Source organism: Triticum aestivum, chromosome 3A (genome assembly GCF_018294505.1).
Source record: "Triticum aestivum cultivar Chinese Spring chromosome 3A, IWGSC CS RefSeq v2.1, whole genome shotgun sequence".
Taxonomy (NCBI): domain Eukaryota; kingdom Viridiplantae; phylum Streptophyta; class Magnoliopsida; order Poales; family Poaceae; genus Triticum; species Triticum aestivum.
This window is the reverse complement of record NC_057800.1, coordinates 520,599,151-520,621,073: the sequence shown is the minus strand read 5'-3', so window position 1 is coordinate 520,621,073 and position 21,923 is coordinate 520,599,151.

The window sequence follows — 21,923 nt, the reverse complement described above, 5'->3', positions numbered from 1 at the left end:
GTGGGTGAGACACGCGGTGGCTCGCCAGACGGCCACCACCCAAGTTGCGGCAATCGAGCCCGACGAATCTCTCTACGGCCTGTTCGATCTGTCGACTGGCTCCGTAGAGACTGCATCCGAATGCGATAGCAGTGATCCAGCGGCGGAAATCTTGATGGTCGACGGGCCTCGCAGCCCCCCTGGCTTCGCCCGTGATGGTGGGGCAGGCGACGGAGGCGACCCCGCACGAGACCACGAAGAGTACCAGCCCGAGCCACTCGACTCTCTGCAAAGAGAGGAACTTCGCCGCAGGAACATGGATGCCCTGCATACTCCCATCGCAGGAGAAACCCCCGAGGCTCGCGCCTTGGAGGAGGCACGTTTGGCCAATTTGGCCGAACGCGCTCGCCTGGAGAATCTTCAGCGAGCACTCGACGAGCGCGCGCGGCAACGAGTTCCCGACGCCAGTCGACGTCAACTCTTCCCGCCGACTCAGGTATATCGAACCCCAATCCAGAATTTAGCAGCTGCGACCCGTATAGCAGAGTCCATCCAGCCCTCTCAGTCGGAAGCTGGCAGAGGCTTGATGCAGATCAGGGATCTGCTCCGGGCAGCAGGAGATCAGAATTCAGCCGTGTCGCAGTCGCGCAACAGAATTCACAGTCGATCCGTCGCTGCGAATACGGTTCAGTCGGCTCACAGTCCCAGATCGCCTCCGCGGCGTGAAGGGCGCGAGAATCGGCGAGACCAATATGGAGACCGACACGACCGAGATGATAGGCGTCGAGTGCCCACTTCCCCTCCGAGGGGTGGGTCTTACGCTCCTCGGCAGCAAGATGACAGACGTCAGCTCAGTGCGGGGCGAAGAGTTCCAGTCGACCCCAGAGAACCAGGCTTCGACGCGCGATCCATTATCGTGCAAGGCTTGGTCGACCGGAACAGAGCCCATCGAGGTGGACTCGACAGAGATGCGCCCACGAGCAGTCGAGTGCACGTTTCTGGTCCGGAATGTTTCAGCAGAGCTATCAGAGCCGCAGTGATTCCTCCCAATTTCAGGTTGGCAACAGGAGTCAGCAAGTTCACCGGTGAGTCTAAGCCTGAAACTTGGCTTGAGGACTACCGAGTGGCAGTTCAGATTGGTGGTGGGAATGACGAGGTGGCCATGAAGCATTTGCCCCTCATGTTGGAAGGTTCTGCCAGAGCGTGGTTGAATCAGTTACCTCCTAGCAGTATTTACACTTGGGAAGATCTGTCCCGAGTGTTTGTCAGAACGTTTGAAGGAACTTGCAAGCGACCGGCTGGATTGACGGAGCTGCAAGTCTGCGTGCAGAAGACCAATGAGACCCTCAGGGAGTATATTCAGAGATGGATCACTTTGCACCATACTGTGGAGAATGTGTCTGATCATCAGGCAGTCTGCGCCTTCAAGGATGGTGTCAAGAACAGAGAATTGAGTTTGAAATTTGGTCGAACCGGAGACATGACCTTGAGTCGGATGATGGAAATTGCTACCAAGTACGCCAACGGTGAAGAAGAAGACCGACTCCGAAGCGGCAAGCACAAGCCGAGCCAGTCGGAGAAGGGAAACACCAGTCGGAAACAGAAGCGGAAGGCTGAACCGGCAGCTCCTGGAGAGGCTCTGGCCGTGGCTCATGGAAAGTTTAAAGGGAAACCAAAAGGATCCTGGAACCCTAAGAAGGTAAAGGATAAAGAAGGGAACGACGTGATGGATATGCCGTGTCATATCCACACGAAGAAAGACGAAGAGGGGAATATCATTTACCCAAAGCATACCACTCGCCAATGTCGACTCCTGATCCAGCAGTTTCAAGGAAAACAGTCTAAAGACAAGGAAAAGGAGTCGGACAAGGCCGAAGACAAGGAGGACAGTGAGGAAGGATATCCGCATGTCAACTCCACTCTGATGATCTTTGCAGATGTGGAAAGCAAGAGTCGATTGAAAGTCATTAACCGCGAGGTGAACATGGTTACCCCAGCAAAAGCAAATTATCTGAGATGGTCCCAAACACCCATCACATTCGACCAATCTGATCACCCGACTCATATTGCCACCCCTGGGAGGCAAGCTTTGGTGGTCGATCCAGTTGTCGAAGGCACTCGACTGACAAAAGTGCTGATGGACGGTGGTAGCGGGCTGAATTTGTTGTATGCAGACACACTGAAAGGAATGGGCATTCCGATGTCCCGACTGAGCACCAGTAACATGAGCTTTCATGGAGTTATACCAGGGAAGAAAGCCGAGTCACTCGGCCAAATAGCTCTGGACGTGGTGTTTGGTGATTCGAAACATTTTCGCAAAGAGAAGTTGACGTTTGAGGTCGTGGATTTTCAGAGTGCATATCATGCCATTTTGGGGAGACCAGCTTATGCACGGTTCATGGCTCGACCATGTTACGTGTACCTCAAATTGAAGATGCCCGGCCCCAAAGGAGTGATCACTGTCACCGGTGATCGGAAAAAGGCAGAAGAGTGCTTTCAGAAGGGCTCAAAGATTGCTGATTCCCAGGTGACAGCGGTCGAGTTTGAAGAATACAAGCAAAACGCAGATCCGAGTGATTTGCTGCGATCCAAGAAACCCGCCACAGAATCTGCATTTCAGTCGTCCGGTGAGACGAAGCCTGTTCACATTCACCCGACCGACCCCGATGCAGCCCCGACCCACATCTCCACAACACTCGACCCGAAATAGGAAGAAGCGCTCATCCAGTTCCTCCGTGAGAACTGGGACATTTTTGCATGGAAGCCCGCTGACATGCCAGGTGTTCCCAGGGGACTGGCTGAGCATCGCCTAAGAGTCGACTCATCAGCAAAACCAGTCAAAGAGCATCTTCGGCGGTCCGCCGTCCAGAAGAGAAAAGCCATTGGTGAGGAAGTGGCTCGACTGTTGGCGGCAGGATTTATCCGAGAGATATACCACTCCGAGTGGCTCGCTAATGTCGTCATGGTTCCTAAGAAGGACAAATCGCTCCGAATGTGCATTGATTTCAAGCACATCAACCGGGCCTGCCCGAAAGATCATTTTCCTCTCCCTCGCATAGATCAAATTGTTGACTCGACCGCGGGATGCGAGAGATTGTCTTTTCTAGACGCCTACTCCGGGTACCACCAGATCCGTCTGTACGGACCCGACGAGGTAAAAACAGCTTTCATCACTCCATTCGGGTGCTTCTGCTATATCACCATGCCATTCGGCCTCAAGAATGCCGGAGCCACATTTATGCGAATGATTCAGAAGTGTCTACTCACTCAAATCAGTCGGAATGTGGAAGCGTATATGGATGATATCGTCGTCAAGTCACGAAAAGGTTCCGACCTGCTCGCTGACCTCGCCGAAACATTTGCCAACCTCAGAAGGTATGATATCAAGCTCAATCCATCAAAGTGCACATTCGGAGTTCCTGGTGGCAAGTTACTCGGTTTTCTCGTTTCCGAGCGAGGGATCGACGCTAATCCAGAAAAGATCGGCACTATTCTCCGAATGAAACGCCCTGTGCGAGTGCACGATGTCCAGAAGCTTACTGGATGCTTGGCCGCATTAAGTCGATTCATCTCACGACTCGGTGAAAAGGCATTGCCTCTTTACCGACTGATGAAGAAGGCAGACAAGTTCGAGTGGACTCCAGAAGCTGATGCAGCGTTTGCCGAGCTAAAAGCTCTGCTCTCCACCCAGCCGGTGCTTGCTGCTCCAATCAGCAAAGAGCCTCTGTTGCTTTATATCGCAGCCACAGGACAAGTCGTCAGTACAGTGCTTACGGTCGAGCGGGAAGAAGAAGGAAAAGCTTTCAAAGTTCAGCGCCCAGTGTATTATTTGTCTGAAGTCTTGACTCCATCCAAGCAGAGATATCCTCATTATCAGAAGCTTGTGTATGGAATATACATGACCACAAAGAAGGTTGCTCATTATTTCTCTGATCATTCCATCACAGTCGTCAGCGACGCTCCACTATCAGAGATTTTGCACAACAGAGATGCAACTGGTCGAGTGGCGAAATGGGCGATTGAACTTCTTCCCCTTGATATCAAGTTTGAGGCAAAGAAAGCCATTAAGTCCCAGGCAATAGCAGATTTCCTCGCCGAGTGGATTGAACAGCAGCAGCCGACTGAAGTTCACTCGGAGCATTGGACCATGTTTTTTGATGGCTCTAAGATGTTGAATGGTTCCGGTGCTGGGGTTGTCCTGGTTTCCCCCAGAGGAGATAAGCTCAGATATGTGCTCCAGATTCACTTTGATTCCTCCAACAATGAGGCAGAGTATGAGGCCCTCTTATACGGATTGCGCATGGCCATTTCACTCGGCGTCCGTCGCCTGATGGTCTATGGCGATTCAGATTTAGTGGTCAACCAAGTGATGAAGGAGTGGGACGTGAGAAGCCCAGCCATGACTGGATACTGCAGTGCAGTGAGGAAGCTGGAAAAGAAGTTCGAGGGGTTGGAGCTCCATCATATACCCCGACTGAAAAATCAAGCAGCTGATGATCTAGCAAAGATAGGTTCCAAGAGAGGAGCCATTCCGAGTGGTGTGTTCTTGGAGCATATACACACTCCGTCAGTCAAAGAAGATCCTTTCACCGAAGAAGCTCCACAGCCCAAGAGTGCCACAGATCCGACTGAGGTTGAAGTCCCAGCAGTGGTCGACTTGGTCATGGAGGTCTTGGTGGTCATTCCCGACTGGACAGTTCCGTATATCGCGTATATCCTGAGAAAAGAGCTTCCGGAGGATGAGGAAGAGGCTCGACAGATCGTCCGTCGATCTAAAGCCTTTACCGTAATCAAAGGACAGTTATATAGAGAAAGCGCGACTGGAGTTGGTCAGAAGTGCATAACACCAGACGAAGGTCGAATCATCCTTAATGATATTCACTCGGGGACCTGTGGTCATCATGCGTCCTCTCGGACCATCGTGGCCAAAGCATACCGAGCTGGATTTTACTGGCCAAAGGCGAATGAGATGGCAAAGGAAATAGTGGATAAGTGCGAGGGATGTCAGTTCTACTCGAATATGTCGCACAAGCCTGCATCAGCTCTGAAGACCATCCCACTCGTCTGGCCTTTCGCAGTATGGGGGCTCGACATGGTTGGTCCTTTGAGAACAGGTCGGAGTGGCTTCACGCACGTACTGGTGGCAGTCGACAAGTTCACCAAGTGGATTGAGGCTAAACCAATCAAGAACCTTGACGCCGGTACTGTTGTTAGCTTCATCAGGGAACTGATATTCAGATATGGAGTCCCGCACAGCATCATTACGGATAATGGGTCGAACTTTGACTCGGAGGAATTCAGGGATTTCTGCAACTCTCAAGGCACACGAGTCGACTACGCTTCAGTCGCCCATCCGCAGACGAATGGACAAGCAGAGCGAGCCAATGGCCTGATTCTCAAGGGATTGAAACCCCGACTGATGCGTGATCTCAAGCATGCAGCTGGAGCTTGGGTCGACGAACTTCCCTCGGTGCTTTGGGGACTGCGGACCACACCTAATCGGTCGACCGGAAGAACTCCATTCTTCTTGGTCTACGGAGCTGAAGCAGTCTTGCCGAGCGATCTTCTCCACAATGCTCCTCGAGTTGAGATCTACAACGAAGCAGAAGCTGAACAAGCGCGGCAGGACGCAGTCGACCTTTTAGAGGAAGAAAGGGAGATGGCTCTGATCCGATCGACCATCTACCAACAAGATTTGCGTCGTTTCCACGCCAGAAATGTGAGGGGTCGAGCCTTCCAGGAAGGAGATTTAGTTCTCCGAGTGGATCAGAAGAAACATCACAAGCTTGCTCCTTCTTGGGAAGGACCCTTCATCGTCACCAAAGTTCTCCACAACAAGGCGTACCGTCTTTACAACGTCAAACATAATATCGACGAGCCCCGAGCTTGGCACGCGGAACTACTCCGCCCATTTTACACCTAAGTTTATCACTCGGATGAGTTGCAATAAAGTACTCCTGTAGTTCATGGATTTCAAAATAATAGTGTCATAGTTCCTCCATAATTTTTGTCACTTTTTATTTTCTCCAATAAAATTTTCCCCTCAGTGGGTGACTTAGCCGCGAATCCGTTTCGCCTAAGTTTGTAAAAATCCTTACCGAGTGGTGAGCCAGACTCCCACTCGGAGACTTAGCTGCGAATCCATTTCGCCTAAGATTAAATAAAATCCTACCGAGTGGTAAGCCAGACTTCCACTCGGGGGCTTAGCTGCAGTCCAAGTACTCGCCTAAGTTATCAAAATCCTACCGAGTGGTAAGCCAGACTTCCACTCGGAGGCTTAGCTGCAGTCCAAGTACTCGCCTAAGTTATAAAAATCCTACCGAGTGGTAAGCCAGACTTCCACTCGGGGGCTTAGCTGCAGTCCAAGTACTCGCCTAAGATATAAAAATCCTACCGAGTGGTAAGCCAGACTTCCACTTGGGGGCTTAGCTGCAGCCCAGTGCTCGCCTAAGATATAAAAATCCTACCGAGTGAAGAGCAAACCTCTCACTCGGAGGCTTAGCTGCAGTCCAAGTACTCGCCTAAGTTATAAAAATCCTACCGAGTGGTAAGCCAGACTTCCACTCGGGGGCTTAGCTGCAGCCCAGTGCTCGCCTAAGATATAAAAATCCTACCAAGTGGTAAGCCAGACTTCCACTTGGGGGCTTAGCTGCAGCCCAGTGCTCGCCTAAGATATAAAAATCCTACCGAGTGAAGAGCAAACCTCTCACTCGGAGGCTTACCTGCAGTCCAAGTACTCGCCTAAGATATAAAAAATCCTACCGAGTGAAGAGCAAACCTCTCACTCGGAGGCTTAGCTGCAGCCCAGTGCTCGCCTAATATATAAAAATACTACCGAGTGAAGAGCAAACCTCTCACTCGGGGGCTTAGCTGCAGTCCAAGTACTCGCCTAAGTTATCAAAATCCTACCGAGTGGTAAGCCAGACTTCCACTCGGAGGCTTAGCTGCAGTCCAAGTACTCGCCTAAGTTATAAAAATCCTACCGAGTGGTAAGCCAGACTTCCACTCGGGGGCTAGCTGCAGTCCAGTACTCGCCTAAGATATAAAAATCCTACCGAGTGGTAAGCCAGACTTTCCACTCGGGGGCTTAGCTGCAGCCCAGTGCTCGCCTAAGATATAAAATCCTACCGAGTGAAGAGCAAACTCTCACTCGGAGGCTTAGCTGCAGTCCAAGTACTCGCCTAAGTTATAAAAATCCTACCGAGTGGTAAGCCAGACTTCCCACTCGGGGCTTAGCTGCAGTCCAGTACTCGCCTAAGATATAAAAATCCTACCGAGTGGTAAGCCAGACTTCCACTCGGGGCTTAGCTGCAGCCCAGTCTCGCCTAAGATATAAAAATCCTACCGAGTGAAGAGCAAACCTCCACTCGGAGGCTTAGCTGCAGTCCAAGTACTCGCCTAAGTTATAAAATCCTACCGAGTGGTAAGCCAGACTTCCACTCGGGGCTTAGCTGCAGCCACAGTGTTCGCCTAAGATATAAAAATCCTACCAAGTGGTAAGCCAGACTTCCACTCGGGGGCTTAGCTGCAGCCCAGTGCTCGCCTAAGATATAAAAATCCTACCGAGTGAAGAGCAAACCTCTCACTCGGAGGCTTAGCTGCAGTCCAAGTACTCGCCTAAGATATAAAAAATCCTACCGAGTGAAGAGCAAACCTCTCACTCGGAGGCTTAGCTGCAGCCCAGTGCTCGCCTAAGATATAAAAATACTACCGAGTGAAGAGCAAACCTCTCACTCGGGGGCTTAGCTGCAGCCCAGTGCTCGCCTAAGATATAAAAATCCTACCGAGTGAAGAGCAAACCTCTCACTCGGGGGCTTAGCTGCAGCCCAGTGCTCGCCTAAGATATAAAAATCCTACCGAGTGAAGAGCAAACCTCTCACTCAGGGGCTTAGCTGCAGCCAAGTGCTCGCCTAAGATATAAAAATCCTACCGAGTGAAGAGCAAACCTCTCACTCGGGGGCTTAGCTGCAGCCCAGTGCTCGCCTAAGATATAAAAATCCTACCGAGTGAAGAGCAAACCTCTCACTCGGGGGCTTAGCTGCAGCCCAGTGCTCGCCTAAGTGGATTAAGGAATAAGTCGACTGCGGTGAGCGTCTTGCTTGAACCTGCAAAAGACATTTCAAGCCAAAAGCAATCATATTCAAACATCAAATTCAAGTTCGGAACGAAACCTAAAGGAACCGAAAGTGCTCAGGCGCTAAGCCTGTTAAGGTTTATCGGTTACAACTCCACTCGGCATACCGAGGCAAATTTAAAGCGTCGAGCTTAAAAGAAGTTTTTTACTCCTCCTGTGGAGGGCTGGAAGGTGCAACAAACTCATCAAGATCAATTCCGTCTGCGATCCGAGTGGCAGCAGCAATGAAAGTTTCCATAAAGGACCTGAAGTCGTGTTTCTTGGTGTTGGCCACCCGGAGGGCCGCCAGCTTGTCTTCTCGCGCATCTTTGCAGTGGACTCGGGCCAGACACAGAGCAACATCTGCACCGCACCGAGCCGAGGACTTTTTCCACTCCTACACTCGACCCGGGACCGTGTTCAAGCGAGCCACCAGCGACTCGAGGTTGTTCTGGAGTGTCTCCCTGGGCCAGAGCGTTGAGTCGATGCTAGATGTGGCGACCTTCAGCCTTGCAAGATAGTCCACGACAGCTGCAACACGGGACTCCAGTCGGAAAACATTCATGGCAACTTCGTCGTTCACCGGAGAATTGACACGGTCAAGGTTTGGTTCCAGCCAGCTAGTCTCTTCTTCAAAGTCTTGACAAAATTCTGCAAGGGCGATCACCGAGTCAAGGCAATGGTCGAATGGAAAAATCACAGCTGAAAATGATTGTTGAGCATAAAGGTTTACCTTCAAGCATAAGGAACAGCTTCTTGGCAAGACCACTCAGGAAGGCCTCCAGATCATTTTTCTTCTCAAGAGCAGCTTTCAGATTGGTATTTTCTTGTTCAAGCTTGATGACTGAAGCTAACTTCTCGTCGGCAAGCTTGATCCTCTCAGCTAGTTCAAGGTCTTTTTTCTGTTGGGCCTCCTTCACCTTACCTGCAAGTTACAGCAAGATCAGATTTCGAAACAAGTAAAGGGAAAAAGCAGTCGTCGAGATCTCACCAAACATACCTTTGGTCTCCTCCTTTGCCTTCGTCAGATTCTCCTGAGCCAGCTTCAAATCCAGCTCGAGCTGAATGTGTTTGTTTTCCAGCTCAGTGTAGCGAGTCGCAAGGTCACAGGATCTCTGCGAAGAATCAATCGACCAAATGTCAAAGATAATTCACTTCCGAGTGAAAAAGGAAAAATCATGTGTTTCTAAGACTACAGTCGAATACAAGCATTCGACCGTAGTCTCGGGGACTGCACCCAGTGGGTGCACTCAGCATGCCCCCACTAATCCTGTTGAAGACAGAGTCGACCAGTCGACCTAAAAAAAACAACATGTATTCTTTAAGACTGTAATCGACTGCAAGCAGTCGACCACAGTCTTGGGGACTACACCCAGTGGGTGCACTCAGCGTGCCCCCACCGGTTTGCGAAATCCAGTCGCCATAGTCGAATGACGGAAAGACTAAACTTATAAAGCCTAAGGCCGACTGCCCGCAGTCGACCTTAGCCTTGGGGACTACACCCAGTGGGTGCACTCAGTGTGCCCCCACCGGTTTGCGAAATCCATTCGCCATAGTCGTATGACGGAAAGACTGAACTTATAAAGCCTAAGGCCGGCTGCCAGCAGTCGACCTTAGCCTTGGGGACTACACCCAGCGGGTGCACTCAGCGTGCCCCCGCTAACACGGAGTTTAAGTCGACACACCCACTGGGTGATTACTATAAATTCTGGAAAGAAAACAAGCGGTGGTCGACTGACCTGAACATTGCTTTGAAGGGCGGAACTGGCGTCTTAAGCTGCCTGGCTCGCATCTCGGATGGTCTTCAACTGCTCCATCATGATCCCTGCCTGGCGTATCGCCTCCTTCGCGGCATCAGCTTGGTCCTCTGGGACGTGGTGCGTCGTGAAGAGGGAGGGCTGCAGAGCACTCGTCAGTGGATCTGCGAAGGACACAGTGTGTCGAGTGGTGTTTTCCTCCTCCGCGACCAGAGTCTCAGGCACCGTCACATCCTGGGGCACCCTGCCGTCAGACGCTTTCCTACTCCTTCTGTGCTTCAGCGGCTCCTCATCTTCATCATCATCAGGGAGAGTGATAACAACATTGGATGGAGCTACAGAAAAGAATCAGAATTAGAGATCATGAGTCAGTCGACTAGAAACGGTGTTAAGAGCATAGTACCAGGTTTTGAGGTTGCTGCGTCCTCCATCTCATGGTCGTCAGCCCGGGCTGAGGTCTCAGAAGTAGCAGCACTGCAACTCCAAAGAGTCAGTCGACTAACTCCAGCGCCAACCAGAGATAATGTTCGCACAAAACAAGAAGACTCAAGCAGCATGATTACCCTGATATGGTGGGGATGGACACCTTCATCTTCGGCAGGAGCTTGGTCGGCTTTGACGGGGCCGCCCTGGGCTGCTTCGACGCCTTTTCAGTCGGCGCCGGAGAGGTGGTCCGAGGGCGCTTGGTCGACTGTGTAACAGTCGCAACCCCCTTGCCACGTTCAGTCGCAGGGTCATGGACAAGTTTCGACCGCCTTTCCGAGCGCGGTGGTGCGACCTCCTCCTCCTCCTCTTCCTCGTCCTCATCGTCATCATCATCATCGTCATCATCATCATCATCATCCTCAGCGGCGTCCGAGTCCCACTCCTCCTCCTGGCTCTCGCCCCCGCTCGCTTCTCCCTCCTCGGTCGGAGCCTGTGCTCCATTGGGCATCGAGTACAGCTCAGTGAGGGCCTGATAGACATCAAGACAAAGATCAGTCGACCGATCGGCAGAGAAAACAGAAATAAATGTGACGAGAATACAATGGGAAGTGGAACAGACATACCTTGTTTGGATCACTGTGGCAGTCGAGTGGAGGAATCCTTCTGGCTCCGCGAGGGTTATCCTTGTTCCCAGTAACAGCGGCCATCCACCTTTCCAGAGTGGCATCGTCGACTGCTTCTGGATTGACCCGAGTCACATCCTCAGTCCCGCAGTACAACCACATGCAATGGCTCCGGAACTGAAGAGGCTGGATACGACGCCTAAGAAAAACCTCCAGGAGATCCATACCCGTCACTCCCTCCCGAACCAACTGAACTACACGCTCCATTAGCATCTTCACGTCAGCTTTCTCCTCCGAAATCACCTTCAGAGAGGAGGGCTTGTTCACTCAGCCCATGGTGAACTGAGGGAGTCCACTCGACTGCCCCGGCGTCGACTGATCCTGGCAGTAGAACCAGGTCGACTGCCAGCCTCTGACTGACTCGGGAAATGTCATGGCTGGGAAGGTGCTCTTGTTCCTTATCTTGATCCCCAGACCCCCACACATTTGGACAACTCGGGTTTTTTCGTCGCCTGGGCTCGCCTTCTTCACGGTCTGAGAGCGACATGTGAATATGTGCTTGAACAAACCCCAATGCGGTCGACAACCCAGGAAACTCTCACACATGGACACAAACGCGACAAGATAGGCGATAGAATTCTGGGTGAAGTGATGGAGTTGCGCTCCAAAAAAGTTCAAGAAACCACGGAAGAAAATGCTCGGCGGCAAAGAAAATCCGCGGTCGACATGGGTAGCCAGAAGCACGCACTCACCCTCTTCCAGCTGGGGCTGCCACTCTTTCCCCGGAAGCCTCGCAGCTCCATGGGGGATCAGGCCCTCGTTGGCCATGTCGAGGAGATCCTTCTCCGTGATGGTCGATTGGATCCAATCTCCCTGGACCCAGCCTTTCGGCAGGCGAGATCTAGACAAAGACCCGCCACGACTGGTGGATCTCCCCTTCGCCTTCTCCGTCGCCAACGCCTTCTTCGCGCGTTCCAACGCCGCCGTCTTCTCCTTGACCATGGCTGCCGGCGGGACGCGCGAGGGGAGGTTGTGCGGAGGCGAGAGCGAGCGCGTTGGGCGGAGACGAAGGGAACAGAGGGAGAATGCTGAGGCACTGTTCAAAAAACCCTCGCCGGGCGCATTTATAAGATCCCTTCCGAGTGGATGACAGGTGGGCCCGGTCGATCTAATCATATCCTGAACAGTTACGCGGACGCGATACGTGGCGAAAAAAGCGGCGCGGGGATCGAGGCGTCTATGCCCTGTCCCGTCCGAACACCGCGGTCCGCCCCGCTTCGCGCGCTTCCCCAAATTTCGCATCCCGCGGAATCCGCGAACGGCAGATCGGTCTGCCAAACGCGGGATTTCCTGCGATCCGTCGCTCGGAAATCGGCGAAGTCCAAAAGATCACTCGACGAAGGAAAAGAATGGATCGAGTCGACTGAAGAAAAGTTGCTCACTATCAACAAAGAGATTTTTTTCAAAACAACGCACGACCAGTACGCGAAGGCCAATCGGAAACAACATCAACTCCTTCATCACTCGAGCCTCAATCCATTCGGGGGCTAATGATGGAGTCATGTACCTAGGGTAGGGTCACAGACCTGATCTAAGTACCCTGCCCGAGGACACCCTTAGAAGAGATCACCTTCCAGTCGACCTACGAGGGACTCACTCGATTGACTTGAAGGACTCGACCACGAAGACTCACTCGACCACCAGAAGGTCAAGAGGCACTCTGCACTGCAACGGCCTGTAATTAAGTAGACTTTATGATAGTAAAGACACTTTATGTGGGGCGTTACCAGTAACGCCCCGGACTTAATGTACCTTAAACCCTTCATTACGTGGGTTGGCTGGGGTCCTGGCGCACTCTATATAAGCCACCCCCCCCACAGGCAGAAGGGTTCGGCACCCTGTAATCCATATACGCATAATCCACTCGACCGCCTCCGGGCTCCGAGACGTAGGTCTTTTACTTCCTCCGAGAAGGGCCTAAACTCGTACATCTCTTGTGCTTACAACCTCTCCATAGCTAGGACCTTGCCTCTCCATACCTACCCCCCACTCTACTGTCAGACTTAGATCCACGACAGATAGGTGTTAAGCTTGCATCGACGTAACTCTTTACGTCGAACTCTTTATCACCTCCATAACCGAGAAACATATCCTTATTCCTATACGGATAATTTAGACCGCTATCTGGTGATCTACTCCTAGATCACCTTTGTACCCTCTTGCCAAATATGTGGCAAGGCACACATCAGGTGTGGTACTCAGCATGGCATACCGTATGGAGCCTATGACAAAAGCATAGGGGGCGACCTTTGTCCTTCCTCTTTCTTCTGCCGTGGTCGAGCTTTAAGTCTTAACTTCATACCTTACAACTCAGGCAAAAACTCTTTCTTTGACTGATCCATCTTGAACACCTTCAAGATCATGTCAAGGTATGTGCTCATTTGAAAGTACCATTAAGCGTTTTGATCTATCCTTATAGATCTTGATGCTCAATGTTCAAGTAGCTTAATCTAGGCTTTCCATTGAAAAACACTTTCCAAATAACCCTATATGCTTTCTAGAAATTCTACGTCATTTCTGATCAACAACATATACTCATCAGAAATTCTATAGTGCTCCCACTCACTTCTTTGGAAATACAAGTTTCTCATAAACTTTGTATACACCCAAAAACTTTGATCATCTCATCAAAGCATACATTCCAACTCCGAGATGCTTACTCCAGTCCTTAGAAGGATTGCTGGAGCTTTGCATACTTGTTAGCATCTTTCAGGATTGACAAAACCTTCCGGTTGTATCACATACAACCTTTCCTCAAGAAAATCATGGAGGAAACAATGTTTTGACATCCTATCTGCAAGATTTCATAAATAATGCAGTAATCGCTAATATAATTCCAACAGACTCTTAGCATCGCTACGAGTGAGAAAGTCTCATCGTAGTCAACTCCTTGAACTTGTCGGAAAACATCTTAACGACAAGTCGAGCTTTCTTAATGGTGATACTTACCATCATTGTCCGTCTTCCTTTTAAAATCCATATGTACCTAACAGCCTTACGACCAACAAGTAGTTCTTCCAAAGTCTACACTTTGTTTTCATATATGGATCCTCTCTCGGATTATATGGCCTCGAGCCATTTTGGAATCCAGGCCCACCATCGCTTCTCCATAGCTCGTAGGTTCATTGTTGTCTAGCAACATGACTTCCAAGACAGGATTACATACCATTCTGAAGTAGTACACATCCTTGTCATCCCACGAGGTTTGGTAGTGACCTGATCTGAAGTTTCATGATCACTATCATAAGCTTCCACTTCAATTGGTGTAGGTGCCGCAGGAACAACTCCCTGTGCCCTGCCACACAGTAGTTGAAGAGACGGTTCAATAACCTCATCAAGTCTCCACCATCCTCCCACTCAATTCTTTCGAGAGAAACTTTTCCTTGGGAAAGGACCCGATTCTAGAAACAATCCCTTATTGCTTTTGGATCTGAGATAGGAGGTACACCCAACTGTTCTGGGTGTCCTATGAAGATGCATTTATCCGCTTTGGGTTCGAGCTTGTCAGCCTGAAACTTTTCACATAAGCATCGCAGCCCCAAACCTTTTAACAAATGACAGCTTAGGTTTCTCTAAACCATAGTTCATACGGTGTCATCTCATCGGAATTATGTGGTGCCCTATTTAAAGTGAATGTGGTTGTCTCTAATGCCTAGCCCATAAACTATCGTGGTAATTCGATAAGAGACATCATGGTATGCATCATATCCAATAGGGTGCAGTTATGATGTTCGGACACACCATCATACTATGGTGTTTCAGGCTGTATTAGTTGTGAAACAATTTCCACAATTTCTTAATTCTGTGCCAAACTCGTAATTCAGATATTCATCTCTATGATCATATCATAGATATTTTATCCTCTTGTCACGACGATCTCTCACCTTCACCATGAAATTACTTGAACCTTTCAATAATTCAGACTCGTGATTCATCAAGTAAATATACTCAACATCTACTCAAATCATTTGTGAAGTAAGAACATAACGATATCCACTACACGCCTCAGCACTCATTGGACTGCACACATGAAAATGTATTACTTCCAACAAGTTGCTTTCTAGTTCCATTTTACTGAAAACGAGGCTTTCAGTCATCTTGCCCATGTGGTATGATTTGCATGTCTCAAGTGATTCAAAATCAGGTGAGTCCAAACGGTCCATTTGCATGGAGTTTCTTCATGCATATACACCAATAGACATGGTTGCATGTCTCAAACTTTTCAAAAATGAGTGAGCCCAAAGATCCATCAACATGGAGCTTCTTCATGCGTTTTATACCGATATGACTTACGTGGCAGTGCCACAAGTAGGTGGTACTATCGTTACTATCTTATATCTTTTGGCATGAACATGTGTATCACTATGATCAAGATTCAATAAACCATTCATTTTAGGTGCAAGACCATTGAAGGTATTATTCAAATAAACAGAGTAACCATTATTCTCCTTAAATGAATAACCGTATTGCGATAGACATAATCCAATCATGTCTATGCTCAATGCAAACACCAATCTCGATGGTAGAGGGAGCGTGCGATGCTTGATCACATCAAGCTTGGGAAAAACTTCCAACACATATCGCCAGCTCACCTTTAGCTAGTCTCCGTTTACTCCGCAGCCTTTTATTTCGAGTTTACTAACACTTAGCAACTGAACCGGTATCTAATACCATGGTGCTACTAGGAGTACTAGTAAAGTACACATTAACACAATGTATATCCAATATACTTCTATCGACCTTGCCAGCCTTCTCATCTACCAAGTATCTAGGGTAATTCTGCTCCAGTGGCTGTTCCCCTTATTACAGAAGCACTTAGTCTCGGGTTTGGGTTCAACCTTGGGTTTCTTCACTAGAGCAGCAACTGATTTTCAGTTTCATGAAGTATCCCTTCTTGCCCTTGCCCTTCCTGAAACTAGTGGTTTCACCAACCATCAACAATTGATGCTCCTTCTTGATTTCTACTTTTGTGGTGTCAAACATCGCGAATATCTCAAGGATCATCATATATGTCCCTGATATATTATAGTTCATCACGAAGCTCTAGCAGCTTGGTGGTAATGAGTTCGGAGAAACATCACTATCTCATCTGGAAGATCAACTCCCACTCGATTCAAATGATTGTTGTACTCAGACAATCTGAGCACAAGCTCAACAATTGAGCTTTTCTCCCTTAGTTTGTAGGCTAAGAAAATCGTCGGAGGTCTTATACCTCTTGACGTGGGCACGAGCCTGAAATCCCAATTTCAGCCCTCGAAACATCTCATATGTTTCGCGATGTTTCAAAACGTCTTCGGTGCCTCAACTCTAAACCGTTTAACTGAACTATCATGTAGTTATCAAAATGTGTATGTCAAATGTTCGCAACATCCACAGACGACGTTCGAGGTTTAGCACACTGAGCGGTGCATTAAGGACACAAGCCTTCTATGAAGCAATGAGGACAATCCTCAGTTTACAGACCTAGTCCGCATAATTGCTACTATCAACTTTCAACTAAATTTTCTCCAGGAACATATCTAAACAGTAGAACTGAAGCGCGAGCCATGACATAATTTGCGAAGATCTTTTGACTATGCTCAGGATAATTAAGTTCATCTTATGAACTCCCACTCAGATAGACATCCCTCTAGTCATCTAAGTGATTACATGATCCGAGTCAACTAGGCCGTGTTCGATCATCACGTGAGACGGACTAGTCAACATCGGTGAACATCTTCATGTTGATCGTATCTTCTATACGACTCATGTTCGACCTTTCGGTCTTCTGTGTTCCGAGGCCATGTCTGTACATGCTAGGCTCGTTAAGTCAACCTAAGTGTTTGCATGTGTAAATCTGTCTTACACCCGTTGTATGTGAACGTTGGAATCTATCACACCCGATCATCACGTGGTGCTTCGAAACAACAAACTGTCGCAACGGTGCACAGTTAGGGGGAACACTTCTTGAAATTATTATGAGGGATCATCTTATTTACCACCGTCGTTCTAAGTAAACAAGATGCAAAAACATGATAAACATCACATGCAATCAAATAGTGACATGATATGGCCAATATCATTTTGCTCCTTTTGATCTCCATCTTCGGGGCTCCATGATCATCATCGTCACCGGCATGACACCATGATCTCCATCATCATGATCTCCATCACCACTACTACAGCTAACGGTTAGCAATAAAGTAAAGTAATTACATGACATTTATGTTGACACGCAGGTCATAAATAAATTAAGACAACTCCTGTGGCTCCTGCCGGTTGTCATACTCATCGACATGCAAGTCGTGATTCCTATTACAAGAACATGATCAATCTCATACATCACATATATCATTCATCACATCCTTTTGGCCATATCACATCACAAAACACTTGCTGCAAAAACAAGTTAGACATCCTCTAATTGTTGTTGCAAGTTTTTTTTACATGGCTGCTATAGGTTTCTAGCAAGAACGTTTCTTACCTACGCCAAAACCACAACGTGAATTGCCAATTTCTATTTACCCTTCATAAGGACCCTGTTCATTGAATCCAATCTGACTAAAGTGGGAGAGATAGACACCCGCTAGCCACCTTATGCAACTAGTGCATGTCAGTCGGTGGAACCTGTCTCACGTAAGAGTACGTGTAAGGTCGGTCTGGGCCGCTTCATCCCACGATGCCACCGAATCAAGATAAGACTAGTAACGGCAAGATAATTGACAATATCGACGCCCACAACTGCTTTGTGTTCTACTCGTGCATAGAAACTACGCATAGACCTAGCTCTGATACCACTGTTGGGGAACGTAGCAGAAATTCAAAATTTTCTACGCATCACCAAGATCAATCTATGGAGTAATCTAGCAACGAGGGGAAGGAGAGTGCATCTACATACCCTTATAGATCGCTAAGCGGAAGCGTTCAAGTGAACGGGGTTGATGGAGTCATACTCGTCGTGATCCAAATCACCGATGATCCTAGTGCCGAACGGACGGCACCTCCGTGTTCAACACACGTACAGCCCGGTGACGTCTCCTACGCCTTGATCCAGCAAGGGGAGAAGGAGAGGTTGGGGAAGACTCCATCCAGCAGCAGCACGACGGCGTGGTGGTGGTGGAGGAGCGTGGTACTCCAGCAGGGCTTCGCCAAGCACCGCAAGAGACGAGGAGGTTGAGGGGTAGGGTTGCGCCAAGAAGGAGATTGAATTGTGTCTATGGCAGCCCAAAACCTCAAGTATATGTAGGGGGAGGGGAAGGGCTGCGCCCCACCTAGGTTTCCACCCCTAGGGGTGGCGACCAGCCCTAGATCCCATCTAGGGGGGCGGCCAAGGGGGGAGAGAGGGGGCGCACCACTAGGTGGGCCTTAGGCCCATCTGAGCCTAGGGTTTGCCCCCTTCCACTCTCCCTTGCACCTTGGGCCTTGGTGGGGGCGCACCAGCCCACCAGGGGCTGGTCCCCTCCCACACTTGGCCCATGCAGCCCTCCGGGGCTGGTGGCCCCACTTGGTGGACCACCGGGACCCTCTCGGTGGTCCCGGTACATTACCGATAAAACCCGAAACTTTTCCGGTGACCAAAACAGGACTTCCCATATATAAATCTTTACCTCCAGATCATTCCGGAACTCCTCGTGACGTCCGGGATCTCATCCGGGACTCTGAACAACATTCAATAACCACGTATATCTATTCCCTATAACCCTAGCGTCATCGAACCTTAAGTGTGTAGACCCTACGGGTTCGGGAACCATGCAGACAAGACCGAGATAACTCTCCGGTCAATAACCAAAAGCGGGATCTGGATACCCATGTTGGCTCCCACATGTTCCACGATGATCTCATCGGATGAACCACGATGTCAAGGACTTAATCAATCCCGTATACAATTCCCTTTGTCTAGCGGTACGATACTTGCCCGAGATTCGATCGTCGGTATCCCGATACCTTGTTCAATCTTGTTACCGGCAAGTCTCTTTACTCGTTCCGTAACACGTCATCCCGTGATCAACTCCTTGGTCACATTGTGCACATTATGATGATGTCCTACCGAGTGGGCCCAGAGATACCTCTCCGTTTACACGAAGTGACAAATCCCAGTCTCGATTCGTGCCAACCCAACAGACACTTTCGGAGATACCTGTACTGTACCTTTATAGCCACCCAGTTACGTTGTGACGTTACGGTATCCGGGAGTTGCACAATCTCATGGTCTAAGGAAATGATACTTGACATTAGAAAAGCTTTAGCATACGAACTACATGATCTTGTGCTAGGCTTAGGATTGGGTCTTGTCCATCACATCATTCTCCTAATGATGTGATCCCGTTATCAACGACATCCAATGTCCATGGTCAGGAAATTGTAACCATCTATTGATCAACGAGCTAGTCAACTAGAGGCTTACTAGGGACATGGTGTTGTCTATGTATCCACACATGTATCTGAGTTTCCTATCAATACAATTCTAGCATGGATAATAAACGATTATCATGAACAAGGAAATATAATATAATAATAACCAATTTATTATTGCCTCTAGGGCATATTTCCAACACTACTCAGCTGCTTTGGGTTGCTCTGATAACCGGATTGTTGTTGCTGATTTCCTTGGCCGGGTTGCTGATTATATCCTCCTTGGTGCCCAAGATAACCCTGACCTTGAAAACCTCCTCCGCCTGAACTGGAGCCCGGGCCCTGAAAGCCGCCTCCACCTGAACCACCACCTAGGCCATGACCCCCATCAAATGCATTTGAATTTTTAAATGCCTTCATGATCGTGCAATCTTTCCACAGGTGGGTGGCTGGCTTCTCCCGGGTGTCGTGCTTTGGACAAGGTTCATTCAACAATTGCTCAAGAGTGGGACCTGATCCGCCTGACTGAGGGGGCTGTCTGCCCTTGCGCCGCTGATTACCACCCTGCACATTGGTATTAGCAACAAACTCATTGGCCTTACATTTATTACCTCCCTGATTCACCGGGTTATGCTGGTGACCCTTGCCATTGCCATTCTTCTTTCCCTTCGTTGCCTTTTCTTCGTCAGATACCGGATCCTTGGTGGTATCAGAATCAGGATACTTGACAAGAGCTGCCATCAACATTCCCATGTCATTACAGTCACGTTTAAGCCGCCCCAGCTTCTGCTTCAGAGGTTCAAAATGGCAATTTTTCTCCAACATCAAAACTGCTGAGCCGGCATCCAGCTTATCAGAGGAATGTATTATCTCCTCGACCTGACACACGCAATGGGTTGTAGATTCACCATCCTCTTGCTTGCAATTGGTCAGGTCCACAATCGACATTGGCTGCTTACACGTGTCCTTAAAGTTCTGGATGAACTGCGCTTTCAACTCTGCCCATGAGCCGATAGAATTGGGTGGCAATCCCTTCAACTAGGTCCGAGCTATTCCATCCAACATCATGGTAAAATACTTGGCCATTGCAGCGTCGCTAACCTCCAACAACTCCATAGCCATCTCATAACTCTCAATCCAAGCCCCCGGCTGTAGGTCAGCCGTGTAATTAGGCACCTTATGAGGCCCCTTGAAATCTTTTGGCAACCGCTCATTGCGTATGGCCAGTACCAAGCAAGGTACGCCTCCGGTTCTTGTGGCCACTCCTGCCTCAACCGAGGTTGCTGGATAAGCCAGAAAGGTTTGATGAGCCGCCTGCTCTGCTGCTACTAGAGTCGCTCGTTCCGCCTCTTGACGTATCCTCTCTTGATCTGCCAAGTTAAGGGCTCCCGCCCGCACCGGCTCATGCCTATATGGCCGGTTGTTACGTTGAGCATTACTTGACATCTCTACAGACTCCATATGCCTACTGTAATTCGGGCTCCGGCTTGGGCGAGGAGTTGAATGAATCCTGTCTCAACTGTAGGAGTATGCATCCTGCTGGGCCAGAACTGTCTGAAGTAGTTCTCTCACCCTCCGGGTTTCAATTGCTGCTGGCGAGTTGCCTTCCATTGGGAGAGCCGCCAAACGATCCGACGCTGCAATGAGGTTTTCTAGGGGGTTGAGGAAGTGACCCGGAGGTGTTGACACATAACGAGGAGGAACTGTATTTACACGAGGTGGCTCCATGGTGCGTGGCTGAACTGGTGCACCGGGTGTTGTGACCCGGTTTGCCTCCGGCGGGTGGCTCCCCCCAGCCCCGGGTGTAGGGAACAGGTTCCTCGGATCCAGCGTTAGAGGCAGGCGCGATTGATTTTTCTGATGCCTCCTCCTCGTGACCTTGTTTGATGCGTTAAGATCCACCGAGAGTCGGAAAGTTTCTGCTTGAAGTTGCTGAGCACGAGCGTCCAGAGCTACTCATTCTGCTACCATCCAGGTTTCTTCCGCGGCTAGATTTTCTTTAGCTTGCGCCATCTCCTCCCGCATGCGTGCCACTTCTGCGTCGTGCTAGGCTTTATCCGCCGGCTCTACCGCAGCGGTTAACAGAGTCGTCAGCCGATCCATGAGGTCCATTAGAATCTGAGTTGGGGGGCATGCAGGGTCTCCTGATCCAGCTGCTGCCGACCCGGTAGCTGCCGCTGCCGATGCGGTAGAATTCTGCCCGGGCTGCGTCCCCGCCATGAAGACTCCGGCCCAATTCGGCGGCTCAAGAGGGTCCGAAATACTGCTACCATCGGAACAGCCCCTGAGCATGACGTCTTGCAGCTGGTACAATGAGTCCGTCTCACCTGTTGATGATGCAGTATCAGAGCAGATGGCCGTCTCCCCGCCTTCCATCGATCCTTCGGAGTATTCACCGCCATGGATATAGCCTACGAAGGCATGTTTCATGACAGATTAAACATGGGCGGTCCTGGCGCGCTGAGCCGTTTCGATGAGGTTGGTGTGCACGTCCAGCTCAGGGCCTGACTCGCCGATCCGGCCGATGAAGACGTGAATTCCGCCGAAGGGGACCCGGTACCCGTACTCGATTGAGCCAGCCTCGGGGCCCCAGCCTTCGTCGTCGATGTAGAGCTTGTTGCGACGACTCTTGGT